Source organism: Muscardinus avellanarius (assembly GCF_963383645.1).
Source record: "Muscardinus avellanarius genome assembly, chromosome: 14".
Classification (NCBI taxonomy): Eukaryota; Metazoa; Chordata; class Mammalia; order Rodentia; family Gliridae; genus Muscardinus; species Muscardinus avellanarius.
In genome coordinates this window covers 25350616-25372203 of record NC_137800.1, presented here as the reverse complement: position 1 = coordinate 25372203, position 21588 = coordinate 25350616, and positions in this window count along the sequence as shown.

Below are 21588 nucleotides of genomic sequence, written 5' to 3'. Positions count from 1 at the left end.
AAATTGCTGGTTAAATGTCCTCTTCTGTATTCTGTGATCCATTAATCACCCTTGTCAAAGAACATCCGTGATTGTATTTTTAAGTCAAGATATATATATATATTATATTATATGTATACACACACACACACACACACATGTTTTGTTTTGGTGGTACTGGGGGTGGAACACAGAGGCTTTCTACCTCCAGGCTATACTCCCAGACCTTTTTTTATATTTTATTTAGAAACAGGGTCTCACTAAGTTGCTGAGAGCCTCACTAAGTAGCTGAGGCTGGCTTCGAACCCTTACGATCTTCCTGTCTTCGCCTCACAAGCACGGGGATTACAAGCGTGTGCCACTATGCCCGGCTATAATATATATATATATATATATATATATATATATATATATATATATACACACACACACACACATATATATATAATATATAATATATCTTTTTAAGTCAAGATACCTGTGATACTATTTTTAAGTCAAGATTATATATATATATATATATTTATCTTTTTGTTTAGAAGAATATTACTAAGTAGATATCAAGAAACGTATAGTTTGTTAAGAATATATTAGTTTTACATGGAGTGTATTATCTCTTACTGAATAACAAGCTACACCAAAATTTAGCACTGTCAAACAACAAACCTTTGTTGTTTCACTGTTTCTGAGGTTTAGGAATCAAGGAGTGCCTTAGCTGGATGTTTCTGACTCAGATTCTTGTCAGGCTGTCAGTTGGGCGACAGTCATCTCATAGCTCAACTGGGCTTGGAGAGTCTGTTTCCAGGTTCATTCATGTAGCCAACAGAAAAGTCTCAGTCCCACCCTGACATTGGAGAGACTTCAGTTCTCTATCTGATGGGCTTCTCCACTGGACTAACTTCTTCCTGTATGAAAGATCTAAGTGCAGGAAGGAGGAAAGGAGGGAGAGAAACAGACAGACAGATAGACAGACAGGTTGGTACAGTGTTGGGAATGGGTTTTTTTTTTTTTTCCAGTGCTGGGGATGGAACCCAGGGGCATTCTATCTCTGAGATACACTCTCAACCCTATTTTTTATTTTTTATTCTGAATCACTGAGTTGCAAAGGGCCTCACTAATTGGCTGAGGCTGTCCATGAACCGCAATCCTCCTGTCTTGGCCTCCCAAATGCGGGGATTACAAGCATGTGCCAACACACCTGGCAATGAGTGAAACTGCAAGGATATGAACCTAACAGACAGGAGCCATTGGGAACCATTTTGGAAACTTAAGCACTGATAATCAACTACATTGAAATGCTGGATTTTTTGAAAATTCAGATACCATATAATATGATGAAATTTTCATAAAATAATCCAGATCTTAAATAATTGTTTCTGATTATCTTGAAAAGAAATATTATGTATACTATCTTCATCTACAAAATGAAAATGCTGAACCAAATGACCTTCCACATTTCTTTCAATACTGGAATTCTGAGATTGACCTGTGATATTAGCATATGATTAAGGCTTAACTTTTTATTCCCATGTGGAATACTATGAAATCAAACTCTGCCTTTACTCTTTTTTTCTGACATGGATTATTATTTCTATGATAAGCTTAATGGATAATTCCTGAGTTGTACTCATCTGGAATAAAAGACCGTTGTCAAGGACTTCCATTTGATGAGGTTAATGGTCTCCTACAGTGTTTCGAAGGCAAAAATGCTTATTTAAAAGCCCTCTTAGATTTCACACTGGAGAGCACTACCTCTTCATAATTTGGTACTGTTTTTGGACTGCCATAATTCAGAGTGCTCTTCTGGTTTAACCGTTTATTTAGGAGGTGATTGAAACAGATGTTATCTCTTATCACGGTTGTTTGAAACCTCTTCAGTAGCTTCCTGTTGCTTTTAGGATTAAGCTCAAACTTCCTAATTTATTGCAAAGACTTTTGTGAGCTTGCTTCTACTTATCTCCACAGCCTCATAGCTAGGTAGTTACACCCTCTTTTCCAACTTGAATTATAGCCATGCTGATCTTTCCATTTCTAGAACAGTTCAAGTTCTCTCTCACTTCTAGATCTCCATGCATGTTATTCCCTTTCCTAGAATAACTCACTTCCACCAAACTCCTGATTATTCTTTTAGAAACTTGATTCTCTTCAGCTCCCCACTCCTGTCCAGTCATGGTATCTCATACCTATGATCCCAGTACTCAGGAGGCTGAGACAGGAAGATCGAAAGATTAAGGCCAGTTTCAGCAACTTAGTGAGGCCCTGTTTCAGGTAAAAAATAAAATAGGGCCGGGGTTGTAGATCAGAGGTAGAAGGTCCCTGGGTTCAATCCCTAAAAACATATATGTGTGTGTGTGTGTATATATATACACACACATATATATACACATATATATACATACCTATATATGCACACATATGTAAAACATATGTAAAATGTATACCAATGTATATATATACACATTAAACATATATATGTGTCAAACATGTATATGTATATATATATATATATATGTAAAACGTACACATATACACACATCCCTACCTTCTTGCTAGATTAGGGATCCCTACTTCATGTTCTCAGAGCACCACATAATTCTCAAAGTTCTATTTTGCAATTGTTTATTCAGTTGTCACCTCTATTAGATCAAGTTTATTTATTTATTTATTTATTTATTTTTGGTGGTACTCGGGTTTCTGGAAGCCCTTCTACCTCCGGACTACACTCCCAGACCTATTTTTTATATTTTTATTTGGAAACAGGGTCTCTTACCCTGCGTGATCCTCCTGTCTCCGCCTCCTAAGCTCAGGGATTACAAGCGTGCGCCACCACCCCCGGCTAGATCAAGTTATTTAAAGGCAAGAATCACGTTATCATTTGGCATTGTATTCCTTGGATGTTGACAGCGCCTGCTGACAATTTGGGAGCGAATGGATGAAAGTGTATTTCGTATGTTGGCTTAACCATAAAGGAGCTTGGAAGTATCCTTTCATAATTCTGAAAGAAAAAAAAAAACATGGGGAATTCTACTTCTGAGCTACACACCCAACCCTTCTTAATTTTTATTTTAAGACAGGATGTCACTTAGTTATCATGCCCTGGCTTCAAACCTGCTATTTTCCTCTCTCAGCCTTGTAAGTACTGGGAGTACAGGAGAGTTGCACTGTGTACAGCTGAATTAACATACCTTAAAAGGCAGTGTAGCCGGGCGTGGTGGCGCACCCTTGTTATCCCAGCATTTGAGAGGCTGAGACAGGAGAATCGCGATTCGCAGACAGCCTCAGCTACTACCTAGTGAGGCCCTTTGCAGCTCAGTGAGACCCTGTTTCAAAATAAAGAATAAAAAATAAGGCTGGGGGGGGGGGAGTGTAGCTCAGAGGTTGAATGCCCCTGTGTTCCATTTCTAATACTGCCAAAAAAAAAAAAAAAGGGGCAGTGTATCTAAGTTATGAAATATTTTACAAGTAAGTGGTTTTGCCCTTGTTTGGGGGACTGGAAAAGAAGGGCACACTATTCTATACTTCATCTGGCCAAAATGAGTATTGTAACTTCTAGATAATAAACTGATAGCTGCTTGAAACTAACTGCTCACTGAAGGGAATATGCATTGTCCAGAATTTCACAGTCTCTAATGTAAGAACCTGGCACCTCTAAGACAAACTAGCCTGTCCCTTGTTGATAGTGATAATCTCTTAAAGCACAACTTTGCTAAAATGGGTGGAATGGAAACTACATTAATAAAAGGGCCAGAGATCCCAGCCTGCCATAGGTAAAATGGGAGATTTGTCTAGACTCTTCTAATTTCCTTTCACAAATTCACTGAAGAAAGACTCAAATTCTGAGCAGAATGGTTAAATTATCAGAAAGTCTTCAAAACTGAAAACTGTCAAGGTATTACTGTAAATCCTATTACAGTTTGTGTATATAAACCCCTACTTCAGTGAGAAGTTAGGTAATTTCAGACAGCTGTCAGTTTATTATCACATTCTTCCCGAGATCTCACTTATCCAGCGATGCCCAGACCTCACAGTCTTTAATGTGAGAATTTGATACCTACAAAACAAACTAGCCTCTGTTTTGTTAATATCAATAATCTCTTACAGCATAACTTTAATGCATTGGTTAGAAAAGAAACTATGTCTTTAAAGGGACCAGAGATCCCATGTTGCTGAATGTAAGAACAAGATTTTTTGGCTAGAGCACACTGACCATAGCTGGATAAGCAAGATCTCTGGTGGGATGTGAAGATGTTTGGACCCAGAAAAAGAAACCAAGGAAGAAGAGACAGTTGTTTGTCCAAGAAGAAATCTAAAGCCTACGAGGCAACCTGATGGAAACAACAAAGGAGCTTAAGAATATGTACCATCTTTATGCTCTGGTTTTTGTTTTTGTTTTGTGCTCACGTGTGCATTCATGCATGCGTATGTGTGCATGTGTGTGTTTTTACTGGGAATTGGATGCAGGGACTTTCTACCTCCAAGTTATACCCGATTTTATTTACTTATTTTTTTTGAAACAGGGTCTCCCTAGGCTAATGAGATTCTTACTACTTGCTAACGCTGTTCTTCAGCCTATGATATTCTCATCGCAACCTTCCAAGTACTAGGATTATAGGCATGTGCCACCACACCTGGCTCTCTGAACACTTTTTCTTTATTCTTTTGTTTTCTTCTTTTTCTTTCTTTCTTTCTTTTTTTTTTTTTTTGGTGGTACTGGGGTTCCTGGAAGCCCTTCTACCTCCAGGCTACACTCCCAGACCTATTTTTACAATTTTATTTGGAAACAGCTCGTGCAGCTGGCTTCGAACCTGCGTGATCCTCCTGTCTCCGCCTCCCAAGCGCGGGGATTACAAGCGTGTGCCACCACGCCCGGCCTCTTCTTTTTCTTCCTTTCTTTTCTTTCTTTCTTTCTTTCTTTCTTTCTTTCTTTCTTTCTTTCTTTCTTTCTTTCTTTCTTTCCTTTCCTTTCTTTCTTTCTTTCTTTCTTTCTTTCTTTCTTTCTTTCTTTCTTTCTTTCTTTCTTTCTTTTTTTTTGCAATACTGGGAATGGAACTCAGGGGCATTCTACCTCCAACCTATACCCCTAGAACCATTTTTATTCTTTATTTTGAAACAGGGTCTCACTGAGTTGCAAAGGGCCTCACTAAGTAGCTGAGGCTGTCTGCTGTCTGCCATGATCCTCCTATCTCAGCCTCCCAAATGCTGCAAGTGTGTACCATCATGCCTGGCTCTGAACACTTTTGGTGAGCTTAGACAAAGAATGCGTTCTTTTTGTAATGAATTCTAGTCCTCATGCCTTTTTTAGATATTTCAGAGGGGATAAGCAGAATTGAATACAAATAAATCTAGAGGCAGACTCCAGAGAGATTATTCCAAATAACCCAAGAAGTAAAGATTGTACAGCAACAAGTTATTTGTCAATTCCAGGCCTTTTGTTTGCCATCTATGCCATACTGCATCTCACTGATGTATAGAAATTTCATCTTTATTTTTTTCTAACACCTGAATGATAAACAAGTACGTTTTCTCTTTTATTTGAACAAATGGCTCTATGTTAAATGACTGGAGAGCCACACCAGGGAGTTGTGAGCCAAAAGTGGAGTTCAGAATACTGTCATTTAGATAAATGAACCTTTTGGAATATTGCAAAGAGTTTTGAGATTTGAATTTTAATTACATTTCTTTATGGAGAGTGGTCTTTGAGGACTTGGTCTTTTGGGATGGCTTCTGTTTCTCAAACATATAAAATGATTTTTAATTAATTGAATCCTCTTTTGTGATCTCTTATTGGATATTTATGGATATTTCTACTTATTCAATATGTTTTTTAAGCATGTGTCATGCACTAGCTACTGTTTTTAGATACTCAGGATATAGCAATGAACTTAGAAGAGGAAAAATCTTTGTCCTTATAGAGTCAGACAACAAACAAAGATGTAAAATTTTCCATCTTGTTACTGAGTCAGCTACTGTATCACTTATGGCCCAAGCATTGTTCTTAGAGTTCACAAAGATCAACTCATTTATTTAGATAGTCTATTAGAAAGTAAAGGCTATGGAGAGAAATAAATCAGGAAAATTGAATATGGAATATTGGATGGGGTGAAAAAGGTTTGCATTTTTACTAGTCTGAGATGTCATTTTGAGAAAATAACATTTGGACAAGACCTGAAGGGGACGAGGAAACAAGTCAGATGGATATCCAGGAGGAGGTGGCTCCTAGCACAAAAGCAAATTCAAGGGCCCTGAGACAGGAATGTCCCTGCTTGTCTGAAGAAGACCTAAGACTCAAGGAGAGGACAGGTGTGAAAACGAAGAGAGAGCACGGACCACAGCACTGGCTGTGGCTTTTTTTTTTGTGCCGAAATCCGGGATGTGACTTTTAGTTAGAGTGAGATGGGAAGCCTTTGGGCCTTCAGTGCAGAGGGACGGTATGATCTAACGTCTAAGGAGCATCATAGTGGGGGAGGAGATGGGAAAGGGTGAGGTTAGGGAAATAAGATTGCAGCTCAGGCTTCTAGGTTTGCTTTGGAAAGAAAAAATAAAATCAAGTCTCATTAGGAGATTATTTTAATAATCCAGGTAAGAAATTAGAGTAGCCTGGGTTTATACCAGTGGTATACCAGGGTTATAACAGTGGTCAAAATTAGAATAGGTTAGGTGTATTTGATTATTCTTCAAACATTGTGGTTCCAAATAATTTAGTTTATTGTTTTGCTTCTGTTCTCTCTGTAAGTAAATTAATAACCTGTAAAGCAATTCTTTAAATGCTCTGGCAACACATTATTTAAAAGAACATGTAAGCAATTACTCAACAATTTGTTTAACATCTTTTGTTTAAAATTTCACATAATACAGTGTATTTTCAAATGGAACCACCTATTTTTGGAGATTAAATCTTTCACACAACAACAGCAGTTTACATACCAGGATCTGATTTAAAAAAAAAAAAACAACTGAAAACGCCACCTAAAAATGTTTTTAATCTTTTAAAATGTATCCATGGGTAATAAGTAAACAAGGAATGCCAAGATCATGATTTTTTTTTTTTTTTTTTTTTGCAGTACCGGGGGATGGAACCCAGGGGTTTTCTACCTCTGAGCTATACCCCTAGCCCTATTTTTGATTCTTCATTTTGAAACAGGGTCTCATTAAGTTCCAAAGGGCCTCACTAGGTAGTAGAGAACTGCAATCCTCCTGTCTCGGCCTTCCAAATGCTGGGATTATAAGCATGCACCACCACGCCTGGCTGATCATGGTCTTAAAGGAGAATACTCTAAACATAAAATCTGGCATTTAAGTTAAGGGTTTTGACCAAACCTGGGATACCTGAGTATCATTTATATTCTGAGTTTATGGTTTTAGAAGCAAATACATAAGCCAAAGCCCACCCAAAATGTAAAGCATAATAGGATTGCAAAAACTAGGATCCCCCAAGGTCTTGTTTCCAAGTTGAGAGAGAACTAAATGCCCATTCCACTTACTCCTTGAAGAGAAACTTCCCTCTACAAACAACCACACCATCATCCAAGAAGTTAGTCATCATAAATTGGCACTCATGCTGGTTTGCAACCAGAATTCACACTACCTGGGTGGCTCGTAAAACCTTAAAACCAAGAATTGAGTTAAAAGTGGTCCCAGACCAATAATGTCGTTTGGCATCTGAAAAGCAAACACAAAGTTATTTTTAAGGAACCCCCTTCACCTCAAGCTTTGAAAAATGTTCTGTCCCTGTATTGTCTTAAAAATGAGTCTCCTATATTGAGAAGCACCGAGCATCCAAGGCCCCCCGAGGTAGAGCCAGCAGAAAGTACAGCCTACAAAACACAATGCATAAAGACTTAGCAGTTGTAGCTATGGGACACAGAGTGTAAAATAAGTGTGTTTGCTACATTTCAAGAAGTGAAAAGGGAGCTCTGAAAATAGAGATAAAAAATACAGAAGAATACAATTGAAATTTTAAAAGATAATGGATAGACTTAACTGCGTATTAGAATTATTGCAATTTTCTCATCTCTTGGTATCTGGAATCATTGTTCTTTTTCTGTCTTACACATCACTTAGCCACAGTCTCTCACTAATTCTTTTACTATCTCTAAAAAGAAGGAATCATTTAGAATTTAGTCAGTTTTAGTTCCCTTTTTTCCCTTGGTTTTTAGTCTTTTCCTGGATTAACCTTCTCACAAGGTCTCAGCTGCGGTAATAATTCACACACCTGAACATGGAGCACAGATTGTTTTCTCAACATTAGACCTACAATACTTCTCCCACTTGGATGTTCCATTGGTACTTGGAAGTCAACATTTCCGCAGTGAAATTCATGTATTTTCCCACCAGATCTTCTTTGCTATTCTACCTAGGCTCCTGAGTTAGCCTTTGACCGTAAAGAGTTTCTAAGGCATCTTCCGTGGTTTCTTCTACTCTTTCCTTCCAGATTTGGCTGTTATCAACTCAGGACCACTCTATCATTGATGCTTCCTTTAGCCTCTGTTCCCGCTGCTGTAATTCAGGGTTCCCTGCAGTTTCCTACATCATGTTTCCACCTTTTAGCCTTTTGTTTCTTAAAACCATAACTCCTATCACGGCTGGAATTATTTTGCTAAAATGTAAGTTCAATCATATCACTCCTGGAGCAAAAAACTTCAGTGGCTCACATATAAAGGTGGTAATTCATTACAGCCTGGGAAGACTGATCTCTTCCAGTAAAGCGCTAGCGCACAGTGTCAGTGCCCTGGTTGGAGTACATCATCAAGATTATAGGTTTGCGTGGACTGTTTGATATAGAATGTTAGGAAACTAGCTAAACGGTGGAGAAGGAAAAAAGATCCTGTAGCATCATATTATGTAAATCCTTGATAGAAAATTGTCTTACATGTTGTGCACAGCAACCTAGTCTCCTGCTTTGGATCTGAGAAGTGGCACTTAGTGGAATCAAGTATTTTTACTCAACCAGGAAGGATGAGATAGACAACTTTCTCTACGATAAAGTGGAAAAAATCAAAATAAGATCTATTGAAAAGTGCTACATAGCAAGGGACTGGAGGTGTGGAAGTTTTGAAGATTTAGAGGAAGAACATAGGTAAATTAGGGCTAATTGCTGTGACAACCCCAAAATTTTAGGGGTTTAATACAATAAAAATTTATCATGTCACAATTTCTGATACGAGAAGCTTATGAAGTAAAGAGATATTTTGGCACATACTTCTGAAAGTTTAAGTCAAAGATCAGGTAGCTCCATCCATTTTGGCCTCTGGAAAGCAGGTCATATCCTGGCAGGAGCATGTGTTGGAGTGAGGACTCGCATCTCAAGCCAAGAAGTAGAGAGATATTGAGAGAAAGAGAACAGGGTCTTCTCATCCCCTTCAGGAGAATGTCCCCATGCTCCCGCATGACCTCGGGGCCACCATCTTACGGAACAAGCCTTTGATAGTCAAGTGTGGTGGCACACACTTGTAATCCCCGCGCTTGGGAGATGGAGACAGGAGGATTGCGCAGGTTCGAAGCCGGCCTCGCTGGCTTAAGAGACCCTATTTCCAAATAAAATATAAGATAGGTCTGGGATTGTAACCTGGAGGTAGAAGGCCCCTGGGTTCCATCCCCAATACCACCAAAAACAAACAAAAAACCCCAAGCCTTTGCATTTGGGGCTTTGGAGGGACATTTATCCAAGCCATAGAGGACTCAACATTTAGTAGGTCTTCCATCCTCTGAGAAGTCACACTGGGTTCACTGCATCCAGCTGGCAGCTGGGGAAAAGAGCCCACATGCAAGGGTATCAGGAAGAGCTAGCCCTAGAGGCCACCAACCTCCCTTCTGCTCCAGTTATCTTCATTAGGACTCATTCACATGTCTGCTGGTAGGTGAATAGTTATAATACTATAGATGGTCCTCAAGTCATATTTATAAGAATATTTAGTAACATTTGAGAGATGGAAATTAAGTAGGGGGAAAGCCTGATACAAAACTAGATGTACTCTAGTTCTAACTCAGTTAATAAAATAAAGTGCTCTAGTTATAACTCTGTTAATAAAAGAAATCTATATATTTTCAATGACTATATATTTTTAAATGAGTATGAGGAAAATAACCCATTAGCATTTTAATCTCTATCGCAATAACGAGATTGCTGGGAATCTCTTTGATATTTTTCTGTTATCTATGTGATTAATAACAAAATTTACTTTCTTTTTTTTTTCTTTTTTGGTGGTACTGGGGGTGGAACCCAGAGGCTTTCTACCTCTGGGCTATACTCCCAGACCTATTTTATACTTTATTTGGAAACAGGGTCTCACTAAGTTGCTGAGAGCCTCACTAAGTAGCTGCAGCTGGCTTCAAACCTGTGTGATCCTCCTGTCTCAGCTTCCCAAGCACAGGGATTACAAGTGTGCGCCACCACGCCTGGCAAAATTTACTTTCTAAAATGAGTATTACCCCCTACATTTTAATGACAATGAAGTGGTTTTAACAGATTTCTATATTCCCCAAAATTACCTGGACATAGTAAAGGTTTGGTAAATATTCATTGACTGGATGAATATATTGTTTTGTTTTGCAGGTCTGAGGATGGAAACCAGGGGCATTCAACCTCTGAGCTACACCCCTTGCCCTATTTTTTTATTCTTTATTTTGAAACAGGCTTTCACTAAGTTGCAGAGAGCCTCTCTAAGTAGTTGAGGCTGTCTACGATACACGATCCTCAGATCTCAGCCTCCCGAATGCTGGGATTTAGCATTATTTATACAATTCAATGATATTAATAAAATTACAGGGATGTGGTGGTGTTTTTCTATACATATTAAAGCAAATATATGATTAGAAAAATTAAAAATATTATTTTTTGTGTTTCCTAAGTCAACTTGTTACCCTCAGATTTACCACACTTTGAGAATAACTGACATAAGATATTGTATTTTCCTATTTTGTGTCTTCAAGCTTCTGTGCGTTTGGCAACCATGAACAACGCATGTTTTGCTAGTTAGTTAATTAGTTTGTTTGTTCTTTTATGCACTGCTAAGGCTCAAAGCCAGGACCTCTTGCATGGGAAGCAGGCACTCTACCACTTAGCTACAACCCTTAGTCACCTGGCATCTAGTTTTATGATTTATGATCAAGCTTTGTGAGTTATGTTTATATATAAGTACCAAAAGGTAAATATGTTCATAGTTACTATATAGGGTGACCTTTTTTTTTTTGGGGGGGGTCTTGGGGGTAGAACCCAGGTGCATTCTACCTCTGAGCTATACCCCAGTCCTATTTTGTATTCTTTGCTTCAAAACAGGGTCTCACTGAGTTGCAAAGGGCCTCACTAAGTAGCAGAGGTTGTCCGCAAACCCAGATCCTCCTATCTCAGCCTCCCAAATGCTGGGATTACAAGCGTGCGCCACCACGCCCACCTAGTGTGACCTTTTTATTTTAGTACACCAGTCTCCTTTTCTTAATCAGTCAATACTCTGTCTTTTTCCCATCACCCATTTTCAGTCCAAGTTCACCCATATAATGTAGACTATTTCTGTGGCAAACCTTAGTAAGTTGGATAATATATGGAGCATTTTTAAAGTTCAATATTCCTCAGATGGGTCAAGTTAGAGAAATTAACTATTCTTTCTTGAGAATCTAATCTTGTTTTAAGAGAATTATTATTTTTATAATTAACTATATTATTATTATAATTAACTAAGAAAAGAGACTAGTCACTAATTTTACACCTTGGATGAAGATTTCATTGTGGATGCTAAAGAAAAGGCAAGCTTTGGATTTCAAAACACTTAAAAAGCAAAGGAAATTCTAGAATCTGTCTGGGGAAATCCTCAGAATAGAGATCTGTTTAGGATGATTTATGACTTGTCTGAAAGTATGGATGTGGTTTCTAGGTTATTTCTGGCTTTGTGGTTATTATGATTAACTCTCTTATTTTCTTACAGCCAAGTTAAGAAAAGGCAGAAGCCAGGCAGGACAGGATGAAGTCAGCAATAGAGTAATTGTGATAAATACCAAAGTAATTATTAAACCAAGTGACGTAATAGGTTACATTAGGTAGATTAAGTTGGAAAATCTGTAGGATTATCTTTTCCTGTGTTTTTAAAACAAATTAAAATCTTAAAGCACAAGTTAAAAATCTTCAGCACAAATCCCATCTACAAGAGTCTCCAGAGGATTTTTTTTTTAAACAACAGCTGACCAATGAACATTAGCATTCATTTTAGAGCACAGACTTTTAGACTGAGTCCTTTCCTGAATACTGATGACCATAGACACATGGCTGAGTTATTTATTATTATTACAAATGAGGTGTGACTGAGTTTCTAATATATGTAATCACTCCATCATGTGATTCATTCTTGGGGTGTATATTAATTATGGAACAAAAATATAAATAATGAGAAAGGAGGACACATAAGAAGAAATATCAATCTTCTGTATTCTTGTGAGAAGTTATGAATTGCTTTTTCAACCTTTTGATATCTAAAAAGGGATATTTGAGCCGGGCTTGGTGGCATACACTTGTAATTCCAGCATTTGGGAGGCTGAAACAGGAGGATCATGGCTCAAATTCAGCCTCAGCTAATAAGTGAGACCCTTTGCAACTCACTGAGACCCGGTTTCAAAATAAAAAATAGGGCTGAGGGTGTAGCTCGGTGGCAGAATGCCCCTGGGTTCCTTTTCTGGTACCACAAAGAAAAAATAAATTAAAAAAAAAAAGGATATATGTACATCAACAAGATAAACGGAAATAACAACAATCAAAAAAAAAAAAAAAAACAGGGATGAAACACTCTGGATGGAGGGCCTTCAGTAAATATCTAATTTGTCTCATGCTTCATGTGTTTGAAGCATGTGAACTCTGACCCCTACCATACAGAGCTTCAGTGTTCAAATGTCCTGGCACCGAGCTCTCCTTCTCTAACAGGATCATAATAGATGCTTTAAATACTGTGTTTCATGTGTATATTACCCCACAATCCATACCCATTTTGAAGTTGGACATAAATTATAAGTAATAATTGGTGAATTCTGGCCAGGGGTGGTGGCTCACACTTGTAATCTGAGCATTCAGGAGGCGGAGACTAGAGGATCACAGTTCGCAAACAGCCTCGGCTACTTAGCAAGGCACTTTGCAATTCAGTGAGACCCTGTTTCAAAAAATAAAAAAGACTAAAAAATAGAACCCAGGTGTAACTCAGAGGTAGAATGACCCTGGGTTGTTCCATCCCCAGTAACACACACACACACACACACACACACACACACACACACACACACAGTGAATCTGGACTCAGTTTTGACTGTCTTCATTAAACTTTAAGTGGGAATTGTAGAGATCCACAAATGTACAGTTCTGTTGTCTTGGCACCAAAGTATGATCCCTAGGTCTTATAAATAATATAATAGAAATAATTCTATCTTGCATGGACTTCAGGGAAAACAACAGGCAAATGCCCCATTGGTCCTCTCTGTTCACATAAACTGAAGGAATCACTGGGTTTGAGCATCCCCAAGAGGCAAAGTGGCCAACCTGCTCTGCTACATTGAACAGTTCCAACTGAACACCCCAGGACAGCCCTCACGGCTCCGTGGGAAAGATTATTGTTTGGTTGTTGGTCTTATCAGTCACGTCTTAGAGACATCAATCATGTTCAGTGTACTAAAATATTACCCTTCAATATATTTTCGGTACCAATATATTGCTCTACACAAATTATAATATGAACAAACTAAATTATATTGTTCAAATTGCCTTGGTTGAAGAAGGGGACAGAGTCAAAGTAAATGGCTACACCATGCTGCTAATAGGATTTGAACTTATTTCTAGGGATCTCTTTACTGAATCTTCTCTTTCAAAGTGAAGATATTATTAGTTTGTTTAACTTAAGTAAATTTAAACTGAGTATGGGTGCTCATGATATAGTAATAGACAAGATAGAAAGATTCCCTGCTTTGCATAAAACTTAGAGGCCCAGAGGGAAGGCAGATATTATTTTTTAATTTTTTAATTTTTGGTGGTACTGGGCTTCCTAGAAACCCTTCTACCTCCAGGATACACTCCCAGACCTATTTTTATATTTTTATTTGGAAACAGGGTCTCTTAAGCCAGAGAGAATGGCTTCGAACCTGCGCGATCCTCCTGTCTCCGCCGCCCAAGCACGACGATTACAAGCGTGCGCCACCACGCTGGGCAGATATTAATTTTTATGATGGATATTATGATAAGAGGTATTTGTGACCCAGTATGGGGTGCTTTAGAGGTACCTAGTGATATTTAATCTAGTAGATCAAAGAAAGGTGTGTGGGAGACGAGACAAATAAGTAGGTGCTACCCAAGCAAGGAGGCAGGTGGGAAGAAGAATGTGCAGAATGCCTGATGTGAGATAGAGAAATAGAACTCCAGGATGGACAGTAGCTAAGCCCAGCATTTTAGAAGTCATCCTGAAGAAAATGGGCGAGGGAGGAAAACAGACCATCAGCAGGTGTGTATTGAGAGCCACAGAGAGCTTTAACACCAGCTAAATACCCCAGAGTATTCCTGGTTCAGATTAGAGCCCCTTATCTTATCTGATAATGTTCTGAACACATATTTATTTTCCTAAAAGTAAACTGGAGCCAGTGCTATCTTACATGTTGCTATTCTTCAATTCAATCAGTATGCTTATTGGATATCTGCTATATTCAAGGGTGTGTACCACTCTGGACTGGGTACTATTAAAGATTCAATGAACAGGTAAATATTTATTGTCTATTTGCCCAATACTTAGCATTATGATTATAAAGGAAGTAGAAGGACTCGTTTATAGTATTTTAATGGTAGCATAGGATGAAATAAAATGAAACAATTGGACCTGTCTACAAATGGGTATTTGCATACTGCTTAATATTTTGATAAACAAGTTGATCTCAGGGTTGCATTCGTGTGTGTGTGTGTGTGTGTGTGTGTGTGTGTGTGTGGTGCTGGGGATTGAACCCAGGGGCATTCTACCTCTGAACTACACCTCCAGTCCAATTTTTTGTTCTTAATTTTGAAACAGGGTCTCACTAAATTCAGGGGGCTTCACTAACTATCTGAGGCTGTCCGCAAACCACAATCCTACTGTCTTAGCCTCCCAAGTACTGAGATTACAAGCGTGTACCATCATAACCGGCTCAGGGTTACATCCAAAGACAAGAGATTTGTATGCAATTATAATTTAAGATATATTACAACAAATTTCATCTTAGGTTAAATTACTTTTTGCTTTGTATTTAAATGTCTAACATATGACAGGCATTGTACTAAGGAGAATATATATATATATATATATATATATATATATCACTAGGGGTGGAACCCAGGGGCTTTTCTACCTTCGAGCTATACTTCCAGACCTATTTTATACTTTATTTGGAAACAGGGTCTCATTAAGTTGCTGAGAGCCTCACTAAGTAGCTGAGGCTGGCTTCGAACCTGTGCGATCCTCCTATTTTAGCCTCCCAAACGCTGGGATTATAAGCGTGCACCACCACGCCCAGCCTGGGGATATAAACTGAGGACATTGTTCCTGGCCTCTTGAGGAGCTTACAAGAGAGTGGGAACTATTGCTATATGAACAAGTACATTATAAAATGTGCTATAGGAAATGGGTTAATGAGGGCAACTTCAGAAATTTGTTAAATTTGTTCCCTCATACTACAAAAAGGAGAGGAATGCATTTTCTGTATTTTTTTCTGTTGCACAATTTAAAGTAAAGTGGTTGAAATCCAACATGCTCTGCTTTCTTGTGAGGTTTTGCCAAATGAAATATCTTAAGAAGTTATAGATGTGATGAGCCATTTCTTATTTGGCCAGCTTGTCTCCTGGTACTCAGAAAAGGAACAGGTAGCAAATTGGAAACTGTTCTAATTGGCAGGCATTTTTACTGTGTTTACACAGAGCTCTAGCCTCATCAGTGGATAAGTCTGTTGATGGAGTAGTAATATTTATTTATTTATTTATTTATTTATTTATTGGAGGTACTGGAGATGGAACCCTTTCTACCTCCGGGCTACACTCCCAGACCTATTTTATTTTTGGAAACAGGGTCTCTTAAGCCAGTGCTGCTGGCTTCAAACCTGCGTGATCCTCCTGTCTCTGCCTCCCAAGCACGGGGATTACAAGCATGCGCCACCACGCCTGGCTGGAGTAGTAATTAAAATGGGCCTACTGTGTGGTAACTGTGGGCAAGTAGGGGTGAATGGACAAGACAGATCACTGGATATGTCTATATCTGTTCCTGGTTGGTGTCTGTCTGTCTGTCTGTCTGTCTGTCTGTCTGTCTGTCTCTCTCTCTCTCTCTCTCTCTCTCTCTCTCTCTTCCCTCTTTCCTGCTATCCTGTGTAGCTTTCTTATGCCATGGCCTGCCACAATGATGTTTTGGCCTTGGAGCTGACCAACCATGGACAAAACCTCTGAAACCATGAGCCAAAATAAACTTCTCCTCTAAGTTGTTCTGTGGCCAAAAGAAAAAATAAAAAAAGCTAATTAAAGCATACACCCACCTTCTTATTTAAAACAAAATCCTGAGCTGGGCATGGTGGTGCACACTTGTAATCCCAGCATTTGGGAGGCTGAGATAGGAGGATCGAATGGCAGTAATTAATAAAAGATGAGTAAATTCTTAACCAATTCAGTTCTGAAATATCTAAACACTATAACCTCAGTGACAAAATATCAAACTATGAGACAATATTTTCTAGTTATCTAAAAATTGTTTTGTTCGATTATTTTATCTCTTTATCAAGTCTCTCATATACTGCATTTGCTAAATTGGAAGAGTAACATACTTAGGTATACCTGAGTTTTCTATAAATCTTCTCAGAATACAAAGGAGGATAAAGGACCAGCTTTTCTTCTCAACAATTCAATTTTGTTGTAGGATGCAGAAGTTACAAAGCTTTCATCAACAATTACTGACTACTTTCATTGTTGTCCTCATGTGGGAGTTCTGAAAGACTGAAATGCATTCTAGTAACAGAAAAGAGTGCACAGTGCAGTCTTCTGTATTAAGGAAAAAATAAGAGAAAAATATTCACTTCTATCAAACATGTGAGCAATCGAGCATCAATACAAACAAAACAGGCAGAAGCCAGAAAGCCTGTGGGGAAACCAGAGAAGAAAGATCAAAATTATATTCTTCAGAGGTGAGCAATGTCCAGGAAATGCAATGGTATTTGGAACAGAATTTCTTATAAAGGAAAGATAAGCCTGAATATACTATTAGCCAGACAGTTATTTACTCACTGAAGTCCAGACAGTATCCAGCATTAAGCAGTAGGGTTCACAAAAATGTTCCACCACTGGCACCATGGAAGCCAACCAGAATCATCCGCAAGCAAATTCCCCAAGCCTAATTTATTGAAAAAAAAAATAATGAGACCTCATAGATTTTCCCATAAAAGTATGGGTGAGGTGGGTTATGGGTGAGGATCCATTAGAGAAACTCCAGATTGCTTAATAATCACTTGCTCTAGTTAATTAGTATCATTTTAGCAGTTGAAAGAATTCCAACCCTAGGTGGAAAATCCCATATCATTCTCGATTTACTCATACTTCTCAAGACCTAAGTAAGCATTTTATAGCAAATTCCTCTATTACAAAAGTTATAAAATGACTTACTTCTTTGACATTAGAAAAGTGAAATATCTAATTAGAGAATATATTCCAGATTTATGATAACACCTGACAGATAATCTAAGAACTTCCTGAATTTAATGCACTATTATAAATTGCACAATGGATTCTATTAGCATAATTGTCAAGGTAAGATTCTGAACATCTGAAAGTAACATTACTTTGGGGAAGAAGACTATAATTAGTAAATAGTGCTCCTGTGGTCATCAGTATGGTGCTTTACAAAGTCCGTATCGTCTCCTTCTCAGCACACAGTAGGATTACACTTCCCTGTGTTTTGGAATGAGGTGTAGCAAGTAATTTTCCTGACTAGAGCAGCATCTCCTTCACCACACGCCTCTTTCCCTCTGGCTTTGTGAGTGACAGTATTTAAGATGGCAGCTGCTCAGCCAGCTGGGATTCCTGAGCACTTATCAAAGGCAGAGTCCTGCTTACAGCCGGCTACAGAAATGCAGCATACTAAGAAACAAGTAAAATATGTGCTTTAGTCCACCGAGATTCTGGAGTTTGTCATTGTCACAACCTAGCCTAGCCTGTCACGATACCTTGGGTAAAAATATGCAAGAATCAATCCTTGAAGATCCTCATCAAGCAAGAAATAAAGACAGGTTCTCTATCTCAATTCTGCTTCATTTTTCAAAAGATCCATTAGTAGTTGCTATGAGAAAGATATTCCCAAATTAACTTGAATGTTACAAAGATATGACTGGTTAGGTAAGATAAATGTTGCATATTCTAATACACAATAGCTAAAAGAATACTGGCCTTTTCAGGCTGTCCATGGTGCATTCTCAGTATGTATGTGTGTGTGTGTGTGTGTGTGTGTATGACTGAGGGTGGAACCCAGGGGCTTTTCTACCTCCAGGTTATACTCCCAGACCTATTTTATACTTTGTTTTTGTTTGTTTGTTTGTTTGTTTTGGTGGTACTGGGAAACCTACCTCTGGGTTACACTCCCAGACACCTATTTTTTTTAAATTAATTAATTTATTTTTTAAATTGGTGCATTGTAGTCATATATCAATCACATTGGAGTACAAGACTTGAGAGGATATACAAGCACACTTCATCCAGTTAGCCCTCATCCAGCCCCCATCCCATTCCCTCCCCAGACACCTATTTTTTATATTTTTATTTGGAAACAGGGTCTCACTAAGTTGCTGAGATCCTCACTAAGTAGCTGAGGCTGGCTTCGAACCTGTGCGATCCTACTGTCTCAGCCTTCTAAATGCTGGGATTACAAGTGTGTGCCACCACGCCCGACTTCTTCTTCCTTCCTTCCTTTCTTTCTTTCTTTCTTTCTTTCTTTCTTTCTTTCTTTCTTTCTTTCTTTCTTTCTTTCTTTCTTTCTTTCTTGGTGCTGGGGATGGAATCCAGGAGCAGTCTACCTCCAGGCTACATGCCCAGCCCTGTTTTTTATTCTTTATTTTGAAACAGGGTGTCACTAAAGTTGCAGAAGGCCTCACTAAGTAGCTGATGCTGTATGTGAACCTGCAATCCTCCTGTCTCAGCCTCCCAAGTACTGGGATTACAAGTGTGTGCCACCATGCCCAGCTCTATTTTTTAAAGCAACCTATTTCTATTCCATTTAGGCTCTTGTACTTATTCTGCTGATCAGAAATAAACTAGCACCGGGTGTGGTGGCACACACTTATAATCCCAGCATTTGAGAGCTGAGACAGAAGGATCGTCATTCGCAGACAGCCTCAGCTGCTTAGTGAGGTCCTTTGCAACTCAGTGAGACCTGTTTCAAAACAAAGAATAAAAAATAGGGCAGGGGGTGTAGCTCAGAGGTAGAATGCCCCTGGGTTCCATCCCCAGTACCGAAAAAAGAAATGAACCAAAACAGAACTTGGGAGTTCTTTTACTCCTTTTTTAAAATAAGACTTTTTAAAATAAGTGATGTTTTATTTTTAAAAAAGCTGTAGATTACAGTTAATTTGTTTAAAATTGTGTTATTTTTATTTACAAATGAAGGGATCATGTGGCTTTTGCTCGCTGCTATATCCCTAGTACTCAGAATAGTCCATATAGTAAGTAGATCAAAATAAGTACTTTTAAATATAAATGCATCTGTATTTTTGTTAGAAGTTTTCATTAACTGCAAGGTCAATGTGAGTTAACACTAAACTCACATTGGACTAAACACTGTCAAGAACCAACAACTTAAGCCAGTCATGGTGGCACATGCCTATACTCCAGAGGCTGAGACAAGAGGATCACAGGTTCTCAGTCAGCCTCAGCTACTTGGTGAGGCCTTCTGTAACTTAGTGAGATCCTGCTTCAAAATAAATAATAAAAAATAAATAGGGATGGGGGTATAGCTTGGAGGTAGAATACCCCCTGGGTACTATCTCCTTTACCTAAAAAAAAAAAAAAAAAAAAAAAGAACCAACAACTTTAAATTTCTCTTAGAGTAGTTTTTTATTTCTAACGCAAGTTTTGGTTTCAACACTGATAATGAAAGCATGTTTATATGGCAAATAAAAAAGGCCTTTTTTTCAGTTATAAAAAAGCTACAGTCCTCGGGTGAGAACATAAAAATAAAGAGGGTACACGTTTTCACAGAGGCCATGACACCCACTGAAAATTATGCTATTGTGGCATACTTGTAACACTGTCTGGGAAGTTCTACTCTACTGCGTCAGGAGAAAAATAACTGGGATAGAAGGAGGGTACTTGAAGCCACAGTACTAATAATTATGCTAGCCACAATTAATTCAGCACCTCCAATGTAGGGCACTTTGCATATATTAACTCATATAATCCATTTAATGACTATATGAGATGGGTGTAATTTCCTCTGCTTTTTTGTTAATGAAGCAGAGTCTTAATGACAGTCAACAGTACATCCAGGTCTGTGTAAGTGCTTCATGCCAGAGACCCATGCTCCTTCCCCTGCTAAACAGGGAGATGGTAAGGATTTATCAGTGCATAACCAGCTGCCTTCAAGTGTAAAAAGACTGTTACACAGCAGAGCGATTAGAGACTGATGTTCCAATAGGCTGAGCTAGTTCCTGTGAGTAGATCATGAAGGAAGAGTGTATTTCAGAAAAAGGAGGAAATGACTACCTCATGCAGGTAGAATTCTCCACCAAGATGAGGCTCAGGAAATAATGACTTCTTAGGGAGTTTTAGAGGAGACTTTTCTTGGATGATGTTTGACTTCGCTCCCAACTTCAAGTATAATGTTATAATAAATAAAAAAGCATGAAAAATTCTGTCAGAAATATTTTTTCTTACATGAACTTCATCAGGACAAATTTGTATCTTAGACTAATTGCATGTGAATAAAGAGCCCACTTCCAAGAGAAGAGACCAGTAGTCTTCCAGAGAGTTTATAAGTACCTTTCTTCCAAGACTGCCCGTTATGTTGGAGTTTCCAAAACCTGATCATTCTAAAAAATCAAAATACAGTCTCAAAACTCCATCATCAATGAGGTTGGAATAGAAGAAAGAGGCTTAGAGCTTTTCTCAACCATTAATCAAGGAGTAAAAGGCTATCAGCTAACAGAAATGTTAGGATCTATAGACTATCCTACTTTGGACAATGGTTTAAATTTTTTTCTGTCCTTTTTTTGTTCCTTTTAAATACTGGGAATTGAACCCAGAGGCATTTTACCTCTGAGCTATACCTCTAGTCCTATTTTATTTTATTTTATTTTATTTTATTTTATTTTATTTTTGGCACAGAGTCTCGCTAAGTTGCTGAGGCTAGCCCCCAATCTGTAATCCTCTTGTCTCAACCTTGAAAATACTGGGATTATGGGCATGAACCCCTATGCCCGGCTGATTTAAACAAATTTTACTGTGATTTCTTTGTTGCATATATATATAAGAAAACTATTTTCAGAATTTCTCCCATGTATTATTGATGGCTTTTAGGGGAAATGCCCTTTTTATTTTCCTACCTCCTCTTTTATAGATGCATTGCCATTTTTTGCTTTAGAATATCAACTATGCTTGTAAATCAG